At 49.2% G+C, this 14,208-nt stretch overlaps 2 protein-coding genes across 6 annotated transcripts in view; one reads left to right on the top strand and one right to left on the bottom strand.

Moving 5' to 3' along the window:
• NOL12 (nucleolar protein 12) overlaps positions 1–6,128 on the bottom strand; it is a 28,759-nt gene extending 22,631 nt beyond the window's left edge. For 2 of the 4 annotated variants that reach the window (XM_056523926.1, XM_056523923.1), the window contains exon 1: positions 5,906–6,042. The gene's annotated coding sequence lies outside the window, so the exon portion shown is untranslated. Of the gene's footprint in view, positions 1–5,816 lie in introns of all 4 variants that reach the window. The other 2 variants (XM_056523925.1, XM_056523924.1) reach the window with 2 other exon arrangements.
• LOC130275684 (arf-GAP with dual PH domain-containing protein 1-like) overlaps positions 1–14,208 on the top strand; it is a 114,372-nt gene that overhangs the window by 27,115 nt on the left and 73,049 nt on the right. The window lies entirely within an intron of this gene.

The raw sequence follows: 14,208 nt of genomic DNA, 5'->3' as shown, positions 1-14,208 counted from the left end.
ACGTTCTTGAATCGTCCTGATTCCCGGGAACCTCTTGTCTGGATGTTTCCATGCAGATTCCAGAATGTCGTCAAGGTCAGCGTGAGAGCTGAACCTTTGAGATGCTGGTTTAGCACGATGAAAGGATACTCCTGGAGTGACATCCGAAGATCCTGGGTCCTCTAATTGAAAGGTGTCTCTTAGGGCTGTCACCATTGAGTTCACCGTTTCAACTGAATCCGAGCGGTCTTCTGAGTCAGATGCCGGCTCGGAAGCCTCGTCCGCCAGTTCACCAGGAGAATTTGAACGAGTAGAGGCAGTCCTGGACGGGGGCAGAGCGGCGACTCCGAGCGGCATGGCAGAGCGGCGACTCCGAGAACGTCCTCTGGAGTAGCGACGTTTGTGCCCAGATGACAGGTGGGCGGGACCCATGAGGGGAACGCCCACGTCTATCCGAAGACTCAATGGAAGAGTCAGACGAGGAACCGCTAGTACGCTTGTGAGAGCGTGAAGTATGTGGAGACGAGGAGCGGGCCCTCTCAGAGGCCCTGCGCAAGGAAGACCCCTACAAGGCGGACACCACTTCCCGGGAGGCCTCAGCCACCGAACGGGAGACTTGGGTCAAGTCAGCCATATACTGGGTCAGGGAAGAAACCTAGGCTGGTGGAGCGGCTGAATCCACCGGAACCGAAAGGGCATCAGGGGGTACCAGGGGATCTGGGGGAGCAGTGGAGCAGGCAGGCCAAGTGGGCTCAGCAGAGCCAGGCATCTTGGTATTACAGTGCTCACAGACAAAATAAGTCACTGACGTTCCAGGTTTCTGTTTAGAGGAGGAACAGCTCTGGGTACGGACATAAAGAGAAAAGACAGGAACTTCACCCTAGTCTGTGTCCCCAGGCAGCTGCAGGGAGGAGAACTCGGCTCCGTGCAGCTAGAGTGTAAGAAACATGCCAGCCAATAGGGAGAGAGGGGCGTGCCTGAAGCAGAGGAACTAACTAATTGGCCCCTCCTAACTGAAAATCGCACCCACGGCGCTGATTGGAGGCTACTTCGCGCCTCTGAAGAGTTCCGACCGCCCTGTGGGTGGAGCTATAGACTGCCAAGAAGAAGCTGTAATGGCGCCCGCTCCTTGTCCCGAGTGCACGTCAGCCGTATAAGCGCTCGGGGAAATAGAGAGGGCGGCCCATACGCCGGCAGAGACTGCCGGAAAAAGTAAGCCGACGCTGAGAGCGCCCAGCCCGTACCAGCGCCGCGGCTGACATAGAAACACACACACAGTGAAGTGCCCAATGTAAAACATAGATTACATGCCCCCTGAGATGCCACTGCTCCCCAGAATAAAAGTCCAGCCCCTGTATAAGCCAGCCCCATAACGTGAAAGGTGGGCCAAAAACAGGGGGTCTCCAGAGGTTGCAAGTCCGTACCTAAGGAGAAAAGGGAGGAAAGTACCTACCTCAGTCAGAAGAACTTACCTAATGGAGTCTTCAGTGAAGTCTTCAGTCAGCTTTAGTCAGCTGCTATGCGCAAGCGAGGTGAGCAGGGAAATAGGGGGACCCGGACCCATGGGGTACCAACCCAGGCGCTGACCGTTGGTGAGGGGGAGGGGTGAACAGCGCATATACGCAATGTCTGTGCCCCCTTACTCGCAATGGGGAAACAGGGAACCGGAGTCCCTGAGTCCCCACCTGAAAACAGAAAAGAAAAAGGAATAAAAAACTAACACGTCCCTATACTAGGAAAACAAAAAATCAGAAGACCTGGTCTGGAGAATTCCAGACCATGTCCCCCTTCTTCAGACACTAAGCTTAAACTGATTAGCTCAGAGCCTGAAGGTGGGTATATCCTGCTGGGAGGAGCAGACTTTTTTTTATTACCATAGTGTCACACCTCCTAGAGACAGCAGCATACACCCACGGTCTGTGTCCCCCAATGGAGCCGATAGAGAAGCCTGAAGCGTGGCCTGCTTAGCCACTTTCCACACAGCTCCTGTACCCCACCATATACCTCCTGTACCCTACCATGTAACCTCTGAACACCTCACAATGCTTTCCAAACAACTCACCATGTACCCCACCATACATTCAGGGTACTCTATCATGCTCACTTCATACACCTCGCCATGTTCCCCCCCCCCCATGCTCACTTCATACACCTCGCCATGTCCCCCCCATGCTCTCTTCATACACCTCGCCATGTCCCCCCCCCCATGCTCACTTCATACACCTCGCCATGTCCCCCCCCATGCTCACTTCATACACCTCGCCATGTCCCCCCCCATGCTCTCTTCATACACCTCGCCATGTCCCCCCCCATGCTCTCTTCATACACCTCGCCATGTCCCCCCCCATGCTCTCTTCATACACCTCGCCATGTCCCCCCCCCATGCTCTCTTCATACACCTCGCCATGTCCCCCCCCCATGCTCTCTTCATACACCTCGCCATGTCCCCCCCCCCCCATGCTCTCTTCATACACCTCGCCATGTCCCCACCCCCCATGCTCTCTTCATACACCTCGCCATGTCCCCCCCCCCCATGCTCTCTTCATACACCTCGCCATGTCCCCCCCCCATGCTCTCTTCATACACCTCGCCATGTCCCCCCCCTCATGCTCTCTTCATACACCTCGCCATGTCCCCCCCCATGCTCTCTTCATACACCTCGCCATGTCCCCCCCCCCCCATGCTCTCTTCATACACCTCGCCATGTCCCCCCCCCATGCTCTCTTCATACACCTCGCCATGTCCCCCCCCCATGCTCTCTTCATACACCTCGCCATGTCCCCCCCCCATGCTCTCTTCATACACCTCGCCATGTCCCCCCCCATGCTCTCTTCATACACCTCGCCATGTCCCCCCCCATGCTCTCTTCATACACCTCGCCATGTCCCCCCCCCCATGCTCTCTTCATACACCTCGCCATGTCCCCCCCCATGCTCTCTTCATACACCTCGCCATGTCCCCCCCCCATGCTCTCTTCATACACCTCGCCATGTCCCCCCCCCCATGCTCTCTTCATACACCTCGCCATGTCCCCCCCCCCCCCATGCTCTCTTCATACACCTCGCCATGTCCCCCCCCCATGCTCTCTTCATACACCTCGCCATGTCCCCCCCCATGCTCTCTTCATACACCTCGCCATGTCCCCCCCCATGCTCTCTTCATACACCTCGCCATGTCCCCCCCATGCTCTCTTCATACACCTCGCCATGTTTCCCCCATGCTCTCTTCATACACCTCGCCATGTTTCCCCCATGCTCTCTTCATACACCTCGCCATGTTTCCCCCATGCTCTCTTCATACACCTCGCCATGTTTCCCCCATGCTCTCTTCATACACCTCGCCATGTTTCCCCCATGCTCTCTTCATACACCTCGCCATGTTTCCCCCATGCTCTCTTCATACACCTCGCCATGTTTCCCCCATGCTCTCTTCATACACCTCGCCATGTTTCCCCCATGCTCTCTTCATACACCTCACCATGTTTCCCCCATGCTCTCTTCATACACCTCACCATGTTTCCCCCATGCTCTCTTCATACACCTCACCATGTTTCCCCCATGCTCTCTTCATACACCTCACCATGTTTCCCCCATGCTCTCTTCATACACCTCACCATGTTTCCCCCATGCTCTCTTCATACACCTCACCATGTTTCCCCCATGCTCTCTTCATACACCTCACCATGTTTCCCCCATGCTCTCTTCATACACCTCACCATGTTTCCCCCATGCTCTCTTCATACACCTCACCATGTTTCCCCCATGCTCTCTTCATACACCTCACCATGTTTCCCCCATGCTCTCTTCATACACCTCACCATGTTTCCCCCATGCTCTCTTCATACACCTCACCATGTTTCCCCCATGCTCTCTTCATACACCTCACCATGTTTCCCCCATGCTCTCTTCATACACCTCACCATGTTTCCCCCATGCTCTCTTCATACACCTCACCATGTTTCCCCCATGCTCTCTTCATACACCTCACCATGTTTCCCCCATGCTCTCTTCATACACCTCACCATGTTTCCCCCATGCTCTCTTCATACACCTCACCATGTTTCCCCCATGCTCTCTTCATACACCTCACCATGTTTCCCCCATGCTCTCTTCATACACCTCACCATGTTTCCCCCATGCTCTCTTCATACACCTCACCATGTTTCCCCCATGCTCTCTTCATACACCTCACCATGTTTCCCCCATGCTCTCTTCATACACCTCACCATGTTTCCCCCATGCTCTCTTCATACACCTCACCATGTTTCCCCCATGCTCTCTTCATACACCTCACCATGTTTCCCCCATGCTCTCTTCATACACCTCACCATGTTTCCCCCATGCTCTCTTCATACACCTCACCATGTTTCCCCCATGCTCTCTTCATACACCTCACCATGTTTCCCCCATGCTCTCTTCATACACCTCACCATGTTTCCCCCATGCTCTCTTCATACACCTCACCATGTTTCCCCCATGCTCTCTTCATACACCTCACCATGTTTCCCCCATGCTCTCTTCATACACCTCACCATGTTTCCCCCATGCTCTCTTCATACACCTCACCATGTTTCCCCCATGCTCTCTTCATACACCTCACCATGTTTCCCCCATGCTCTCTTCATACACCTCACCATGTTTCCCCCATGCTCTCTTCATACACCTCACCATGTTTCCCCCATGCTCTCTTCATACACCTCACCATGTTTCCCCCATGCTCTCTTCATACACCTCACCATGTTTCCCCCATGCTCTCTTCATACACCTCACCATGTTTCCCCCATGCTCTCTTCATACACCTCACCATGTTTCCCCCATGCTCTCTTCATACACCTCACCATGTTTCCCCCATGCTCTCTTCATACACCTCACCATGTTTCCCCCATGCTCTCTTCATACACCTCACCATGTTTCCCCCATGCTCTCTTCATACACCTCACCATGTTTCCCCCATGCTCTCTTCATACACCTCACCATGTTTCCCCCATGCTCTCTTCATACACCTCACCATGTTTCCCCCATGCTCTCTTCATACACCTCACCATGTTTCCCCCATGCTCTCTTCATACACCTCACCATGTTTCCCCCATGCTCTCTTCATACACCTCACCATGTTTCCCCCATGCTCTCTTCATACACCTCACCATGTTTCCCCCATGCTCTCTTCATACACCTCACCATGTTTCCCCCATGCTCTCTTCATACACCTCACCATGTTTCCCCCATGCTCTCTTCATACACCTCACCATGTTTCCCCCATGCTCTCTTCATACACCTCACCATGTTTCCCCCATGCTCTCTTCATACACCTCACCATGTTTCCCCCATGCTCTCTTCATACACCTCACCATGTTTCCCCCATGCTCTCTTCATACACCTCACCATGTTTCCCCCATGCTCTCTTCATACACCTCACCATGTTTCCCCCATGCTCTCTTCATACACCTCACCATGTTTCCCCCATGCTCTCTTCATACACCTCACCATGTTTCCCCCATGCTCTCTTCATACACCTCACCATGTTTCCCCCATGCTCTCTTCATACACCTCACCATGTTTCCCCCATGCTCTCTTCATACACCTCACCATGTTTCCCCCATGCTCTCTTCATACACCTCACCATGTTTCCCCCATGCTCTCTTCATACACCTCACCATGTTTCCCCCATGCTCTCTTCATACACCTCACCATGTTTCCCCCATGCTCTCTTCATACACCTCACCATGTTTCCCCCATGCTCTCTTCATACAACTCACCATGTTTCCCCCCATGCTCTCTTCATACACCTCACCATGTTTCCCCCCCATGCTCTCTTCATACACCCCACCATGTACATACACCACCATGTTTCGGCCGGTAGACCCTCCTCTCTCTCTTATACAATATACGGGAACACTACAGCTTTGATCAAAAACTCCAGGACTCACATGCCAGCAGTTCGCAGGACAGGCTGAAAGCAATTGCGCATGCGCCAGCTACAAGTTTCCGGGCTCATGACGTCATTTTACTGCGCCGCGGGTTACTGAGCTGCCTTAAAGTTTTCACCTAGTTAACGGACTCCACGGCTACAGCCGGATACACATACACACACGTGTTCTTACTGCCACCTCTGCAGAGTTGGTTTGGTCCACGGTCTCTATGGGCGGGAACGATCTATTATTCACGGCTGCCTTGAGACCACGTGACCCTGTGGCGCTTTCATTCAGGCTTTCCCAACCAAGGTGCCTCCAGCTGTTGCCACACTACAACTCCCAGCATGCTGGAAACTGTAGTGTTGCAACAGCTGGAGGCACTCTGGTTGGGGAACACTGCTGTAGAGAATGACATTCCACAATATTCCAATCGCTGACATTTATCCCCAGGATAGAAATGTCTGATAAATGTGGGTCCCACCTATATAAAGCAGGGACCCCTGGACCAGTCCAGCTTGGTTGCAGTGACCACCTTCCTAAAATAGCAATAAACTGCGCTATTTCTGTCCCTGGAAACTACGTTGCTTAGATTGGTGTGTTTACGTAACACCCATTAACATTATGAGGATTAACATAAAAAGCATAAATACAGCCCACTTGGCCACAACCAGGCCTAGCAGACCCGGAAGTCCTCGTTTTACTGATAGGTGCGAGTCTCAGAGGTGGAACAACCTGTGGATATTTCATAAATGATTGAGATGAAACTACCCCTTTAATACAGCACCAGAGCCAAGAAAAAATGCAGTCGAAGAACCAAGTACAGTACATTAAAGGGAACGTGTATTCAGATTTTACCATATATAACACATGGCAACGCGATATATAGACATCGCCCTAAATGTTGGCACCCCTGAAATTTTTCTAGAAAATGAAGTATTTCTCACAGAAAAGGATTGCAGTAACACATGTTTGGCTTTACACAAGTTTATTCCCTTTGTGTGTATTGGAACTAAACCAAAAAAGGGAGGAAAAAAAGCTAATTGCACATAATGTCACACCAAAGTCCAAAAATGGACTGGACAAAATTATTGGCACCCTTTCAAAATTGTGGAAAAATAAGATTGTTTCAAACATGTGATGCTCCTTCAAACTCACCTGGGGCATGTAACAGGTGTCAGCAATATAAAAATCACACCTGAAAGCAGATAAAAAGGAGAGAAGTTCACATAGTCTTTGCATTGTGTGTCTGTGTGTGCCGCACTAAGCATGGACAACAGAAAGAGAAAAGAACTGTCTGAGGATTTGAGAACTGAAATTATGGAAAAATATCAACAATCTCAAGGTTACAAGTCCATCTCCAGAGATCTAGATTTGCCTTTGATCACAGTGCGCAACATTATCAAGAAGTTTGCAACCCATGGCACTGTAGCTAATCTCCCTGTGCGTGGACAGAAGAGAAAAATTGATGAAAGGTGTCAACGCAGGATAGTCCGGATGGTGGATAAGCAGCCCCAAACAAGTTCCAAAGATATTCAAGCTGTCCTACAGGCTCAGGGAGCATCAGTGTCAGCGCAAACTATCTGTCGACATTTAAATGAAATGAAATGCTATGGCAGGAGACCCAGGAGGACACAGAGACATAAAAAAGCAAGAATACATTTTGCCAAAATGAACTTGAGTAAGACAAAATCCTTCTGGGAAAACATCTTGTGGACAGAGGAGACCAAGATAGAGCTTTTTGGTAAAGGACATCATTCTACTGTTTACCGAAAACAGAATGAGGCCTACAAAGAAAAGAACACAGTACCTACAGTGAAATATGGTGGAGGTTCAATGATGTTTTGGGGTTGTTCTGCTGCCTCTGGCATTGGGGGCCTTGAATGTGTGAAAGGCTTCATGAAATCTAAGGATTACCAATGGATTTTGGGTCGCACTGTACAGCCCAGTGTTAGAAAGCTGGGTTTTGCGTCCGAGATCTTGGGTCTTCCAGCAGGACAATGACCCCAAACATACATCAAAAAGCACCCAGAAATGGATGACAACAAAGCACTGGAGAGTTCTGAAGTGGCATCAATGAGTCCAGATCTGAATCCCATTGAACACCTGTGGAGAGATCGTAAAATTGCTGTTGGAAAAAGGCACCTTCCAATAAGAGAGACCTGGAGCAGTTTGCAAAGGAAGAGTGGCTACTCCAAAGAAACAAAGGTGGGAGCCTAGCCACACCAACCAACACACAAAGGTGTAGTGTTACAACATAAGTTCAACCCCAAAATTAGACACTACTTCCAAAATAATGTTCAAAACTTTATTAGATACATATAATTGATTAAAAATAAGGTATATAAAAAAGAGAGTGGGGCACATACATACAGTCACAGTTGGAAGTACATGACAGTGGGCAAGCCCCCTGAGGAAGCTCCGAGGATTGAGCGAAACATATGTTGGGGTTGTACATTGACTGGTAAGACTTGTTTCCTTTCACAGACTCCGGTTTGATTTGTTTACATTACCTTATATACTAGCTATCTGTATGCACTTTATATGAATTAGTTTACATCATGTATTGTTGATAATGCTAGCTATTTTTGACTTATTACTTGATCCCTGTTAAAGAGTCTATATTTATACGTATTTTTTTTACCTGTCATGTACTTCCAACTGTGACTGTATGTATGTGCCCCACTCTCTTTTTTATATACCTTATTTTTAATCAATTATATGTATCTAATAAAGTTTTGAACATTATTTTGGAAGTAGTGTCTAATTTTGGTGTTGAAAGGAAGAGTGGCCCAACATTCCAGCTGAGAGGTGTAAGAAGCTTATTGATGGTTATAGGAAGCAACTGATTTCAGTTATTTTTTCCAAAGGGTGTTCAACCAAATATTAAGTTAAGGGTGCCAATAATTTTGTCCAGCCCATTTTTGGAGGATGGTGTGACATTATGTCCAATTTGCTTTTTTTTCCTCCTTTTTTTAGTTTAGTTCCAATACACACAAAGGGAATAAACATGTGTATAGCAAAACGTGTGTTACTGCAATCCTTTTCAGTGAGAAATACTTAATTTTCTTGAAAAATTTCGGGAGTGCCAACATTTACGTATGACTGTATATGGTATATGTACTGTATATGGTAAAATCTTCTTCCTCACCATCCCCCTGAGATGTTCCTGTCAGCAGGGAATTGTTAGGATATTATGTTAGAAAGTGTTCCCCACTGGCCCATAAGTAGTCCCCTGGGTGCTACTTACCTAGCCCTGTCTGCTGCGCTGAAAACACGCCCCCCCCCACCCCCCCATAGTGTAATTGACTGCCAGCGTCACCGCTCTGCTCCGTTGGCTTAGGGAGCAGAGCAGTGACGCAGGCTGTCAATCAGGCTGAAGGGGCGTGATTTGGCGAGTATAGCTCCCCGCCTAGGAGACTACTTATGGGCTGGCAGGGAACACTTTCTAACATCTTATTCTCAACATCCTTGCTGACAGTAACGTCTCACAGGGAAGGTGAGGATGAAAATGTTACCATATGTAACACATTGCCTCATTCTGATTCAGACCCTGAATATGTACAGGGTACAATAAGATCTCAAGACTATCAAGGTATTCTGGAATGAAATGTGCTGCCCAGTGTCAGGAAGCTTGGTCTCAACAACAGGTCATGGGTCCTCCAACAGGATACAGGATGACCCAAAACACACAGCTAAAAACACCCAAAAATGGCTTAGAGCAGAACATTGGACTATTGTGAAGTGGCTTCTATGAGCCCTGATCTGAATCCTATTGAACATTGGTGGAAGGAGGTAAAACCTGCAGTCTGGAGAAGACACCTTCACACCTGAGACATCTGGAGCAGGATCTTATAAGGAGTGGGCCAAGATACCTGCAGTCTGGAGAAGACACCTTCACACCTGAGACATCTGGAGCAGGATCTTATGAGGAGTGGGCCAAGATACCTGCAGTCTGGAGAAGACACCTTCACACCTGAGACATCTGGAGCAGGATCTGATGAGGAGTGGGCCAAGATACCTTCAGTCTGGAGAAGACACCTTCACCCCTGAGACAGCTGGAGCAGGATCTTATGAGAAGTGGCCAAGATACCTGCAGTCTGGAGAAGACACCTTCACACCTGAGACATCTGGAGCAGGATCTTATGAGGAGTGAGCCAAGATACCTGCAGTCTGGAGAAGACACCTTCACCCCTGAGACAGCTGGAGCAGGATCTTATGAGGAATGGGCCAAGATACCTTCAGTCTGGAGAAGACACCTTCACAACTGAGACAGCTGGAGCAGGATCTTATGAGGAGTGGGCCAAGATACCTGCAGTCTGGAGAAGACACCTTCACACCTGAGACATCTGGGGCAGGATCTTATGGGGAGTGGGCCAAGATACCTGCCGTCTGGAGCAGACACCTTCACACCTGAGACAGCTGGAGCAGGATCTTATGGGGAGTGTGCCAAGATACCTGCAGTCTGGAAAAGACACCTTCACACCTGAGACATCTGGAGCAGGATCTTATGAGGAGTGGGCCAAGATACCTACAGTCTGGAGAAGACACCTTCACACCTGAGACAGCTGGAGCAGGATCTTATGGGGAGTGTGCCAAGATACCTGCAGTCTGGAAAAGACACCTTCACACCTGAGACAGCTGGAGCAGGATCTTATGGGGAGTGTGCCAAGATACCTGCAGTCTGGAAAAGACACCTTCACACCTGAGACATCTGGAGCAGGATCTTATGAGGAGTGGCCAAGATACCTGCAGTCTGGAGAAGACACCTTCACACCTGAGACATCTGGAGCAGTATCTTATGAGGAGTGGGCCAAGATACCTGCAGTCTGAAGAAGACACCTGAGACATCTGGAGCAGGATCTTATAAGGAGTGGGCCAAGATACCTGCAGTCTGGAGAAGGCACTGTCATAACCGACAGGGGTGGACAGGGAGAGTGAGCCCTAAGCTTTCCCTAGAAACACTCTCCCTGCCTACTAAAAGTGCAATGGGTGTAAAGTAGGGATGCACCGATATATCGGTGGCCGATACATATCGGCCGAAAATAGCTATTTCGGCAAAATGCCGAAACAACAAAAAATTTGCCGATAATGACCCACCTCCCCTGCCCGCCCACAGCACAAGTTACAAACACTGCCAGTGGCAGAGGCACTCGTGGGGGGTGCAGGGGGGGCCGGCCGTACCGGGCGCAACATCTGGGGGGGGGGGGGGGGTTGCGCTCTCCGGGATAGGATTAGGAATACTTCTTTTTATGTGCCCGGGCCAGCTCCCGTGTGTGGCTGCAGGCGGGGGCCGACCAGAGCATATAAAAACTAATGCTGTGTACTAAAAACCAGGGGGCCTCCAGCTGTTGTGAAACTACAACTCCCAGCATGCCCGGACCGGCAAAGGCTGCAACATGCCCCCAGCATGCCCCCGCCTGCAGCCACACACGGGAGCTGGCCCGGGCACATAAAAAGAAGTATTCCTATCCCGGACATCCCTGTGTCCCCAAAAATGGTCACTGACCATTCCCCGACATCCTCCTGCGATCCTCCTTCGGTCCGTCGCTTCTCCGCCTCTATGGTCGTACGCACGGGACGTCACTGAGAATGCGCGCTGGCCGGGGCCTGGTAAGTGACTGCGTCATCTTCTTGAGTGTTCCGGTCACCGCTCCTCCGGTCCCTGGACTGCTGCTATGGTCCATGGGCCATAGCAGTAGATGTGACCCCGGGCCGGAGGAGCGGTGACCGGATCACTGTGGGGGCAGCAGTACAGACATACAGCCTCCAGCCATACACTGTATATGGCTGGAAGCTGTATGTCTGTGGGGTGGGGGGAAGCTGGCTACTATTGTGGGGGAACTGCTGACCTAATGTGGGGGGGAGCTGCCTACAAATGTGGGGGGAGCTGCCCAATATTGTTGGGGTGGAGCTGCCTAATATTGTTGGGGGGAGCTGCCTGATATTGTGGGGGGAGCTGCCTAATATTGTTGGGGGGAGCTGCCTAATATTGTGTGGGAACTGCCTACTATTGTTGGGGGGAGCTGCCTACTATTGTGGGGAACCTGCCTACTATTGTGGGGGAAATGCTGACCTAATGTGGGGGAGCTACCTACTATTGTGGGGGAACTGCTGACCTAATGTGGGGGGGAGCTGCCTAAAAATGTGGGGGGAGCTGCCTAATATTTTGTGGGAACTGCCTACTCTTGTTGGGGGAGCTGCCTACTATTGTGGGGAACCTGCCTACTATTGTGGGGGAATTGCTGACCTAATGTGGGGGAGCTGCCTACTATTGCGGGGGAGCTGCCTACTATTGTGGGGGAGCTGCCTACTATTGTGGGGGAGCTGCCTACTATTGTGGGAGAGCTGCCTACTAATGTGGGGGAACTCCCGACCTAATGTTGGGGAGCTGGCAATCTAATGTGGGGGAATCTAATCTAATCTAATGAGCGGAGCGCTGCATTTTACCAGAAGACAGGGAGAAGTCATTTTCGGTATCGGTTTCGGCCATTTTGACATTTTTTTTTTAATTTCGGTTTCGTTTCGGTTCTGAAATTTCCATTTCGGTGCACCTCTAGTGTAAAGGTACACAAATAGTACTGTACATAGTTGGGGACAGGTCAGATACACAACGGGATAACAACCAAACAACAAGATAAACCAGACAGGATATTAATACACAAACAGGACAGAATTACCAGCCCCCACCTACTTGCTCTGGTGCCACTTTTCATCTCGTATTCTTGATATCCGGTTTTCTAGTGGACCAGATTTTAAAAAAATGGGACAGAGAGAGTGGGCGAGATCAGGGCTGCACTCTATCCCTGCATGACGTGACATTTTCACAGGCCCAACTACTGCATCTGTTTGTTGTTAGTCATGGACCCCATAACAGCTCTGGTTGGTCAGATGCAGAACCTAACTAAGGCTGGGTTCACACCATGTTTTTGCAATACAGTTCCTGTATCAGGTTTTTGATAAAGAAATGGATTCCTCAAAACCGGACTAAACTGTATCAAAACGTGTACAAATTTTAATCCGTATACGGTTTGAAAAATGATGTCCGGTTGCATCCATTTTTTAAGAAAAGAACATATGCGTTTTTAACTTTTCATTCCATTATGAATAAAGTTTCACTGTGCAAAGTAAAAAAACGTATGGAGAAAACCCGATGGAACCATACTCACATACGGTTCTGTATGGTTCCCATTGATTCCCATATTTAAAAAAAACACAGTTTTTCACCCAGACCAAAAACCGTGGTAGGCTACGGTTTTGGGTACGGGAAAAAAACTGACAAAACCGTACAGGATGCAAAACAGACACAACCTGATGCATTGTTTGGCATACTACCAACAAAATAGAACCAGATCATGTAAAATGACTTTTATTAACACATATGCAAAAAATACATACAATAAAAATAAGAAGAGAATAAAATAAGGCACTACAATGGCAGTCACAGAAGATGGGAGCAGGCAAGTGGTGTGGCTGCAAAAATGGCGTGAGCTGAGAAGGTACAGCAGCAAGAGTCGTCTCAATTTCATCTTAGAATTAACTAGGATTTGATTGAGAGTCTGGAACATCAGGAGCAGGTGATTCAGAGATTGTTGTCCAGAATCCTAGAGCTTGAATCCTCACGCACTACTGTTCATACATCTCTTTCAGCTCCTTTGGAACCTCAGATTAATCTTCCTGAGCATTTTTCGGGTAACCAGAAAGAATTTAAAACCTTTTGTGAAAGTTGTAAGCTATACTTTCGGATAAGACTCCATTTGTCTGGTACTGAGGCCCAAAGAGTTGGTATTATTATGTCCCTTTTGCAAGGGGGTACCCAAGAGTAGGTATTTTCTCATAATCCTGATGCCCCTGAGTTGTCCTCTGTGGACTCACTGTTTGCGGCATTGGGTTATTTGTATGTAGAACCTGATCGAGCTGTGTATGTTGAGTCTCAGCTGCATGCATTAAAACAGGAACATAGACCTGTCGAGGAATATTGCACAGACTTTAGAAAGGGGTGTGTGGCTTCCAAATGGAACACCCTAGTTTTGATTTGTCAGTTCAGACTGGGGTTATCTGACATCCTAAAGGATATGCTGGTGACCTACCCCTCTCCTGACAATAAGCTATGACCTTAGCGGTATGTTTGGATAGACGTCTATGTGAACGGAGACGAGAATGTTGTTCTTCCTCTGTTTCTCCATTTTTGCCTGTTTCCTCTTCTGTTTACAATCATCAACCGGTGTCTGAGGAGGAACCCAAGCAACTTGGCTCCATATCTACTCCAGAGAAGCATAAAAGGTTCCGGCATCTCAATGGCCCATGTTTCTATTGTGGAG

This window comes from Hyla sarda, chromosome 6 (genome assembly GCF_029499605.1).
Source record: "Hyla sarda isolate aHylSar1 chromosome 6, aHylSar1.hap1, whole genome shotgun sequence".
Classification (NCBI taxonomy): domain Eukaryota; kingdom Metazoa; phylum Chordata; class Amphibia; order Anura; family Hylidae; genus Hyla; species Hyla sarda.
This window is presented reverse-complemented; position numbering and strand designations above follow the sequence as displayed.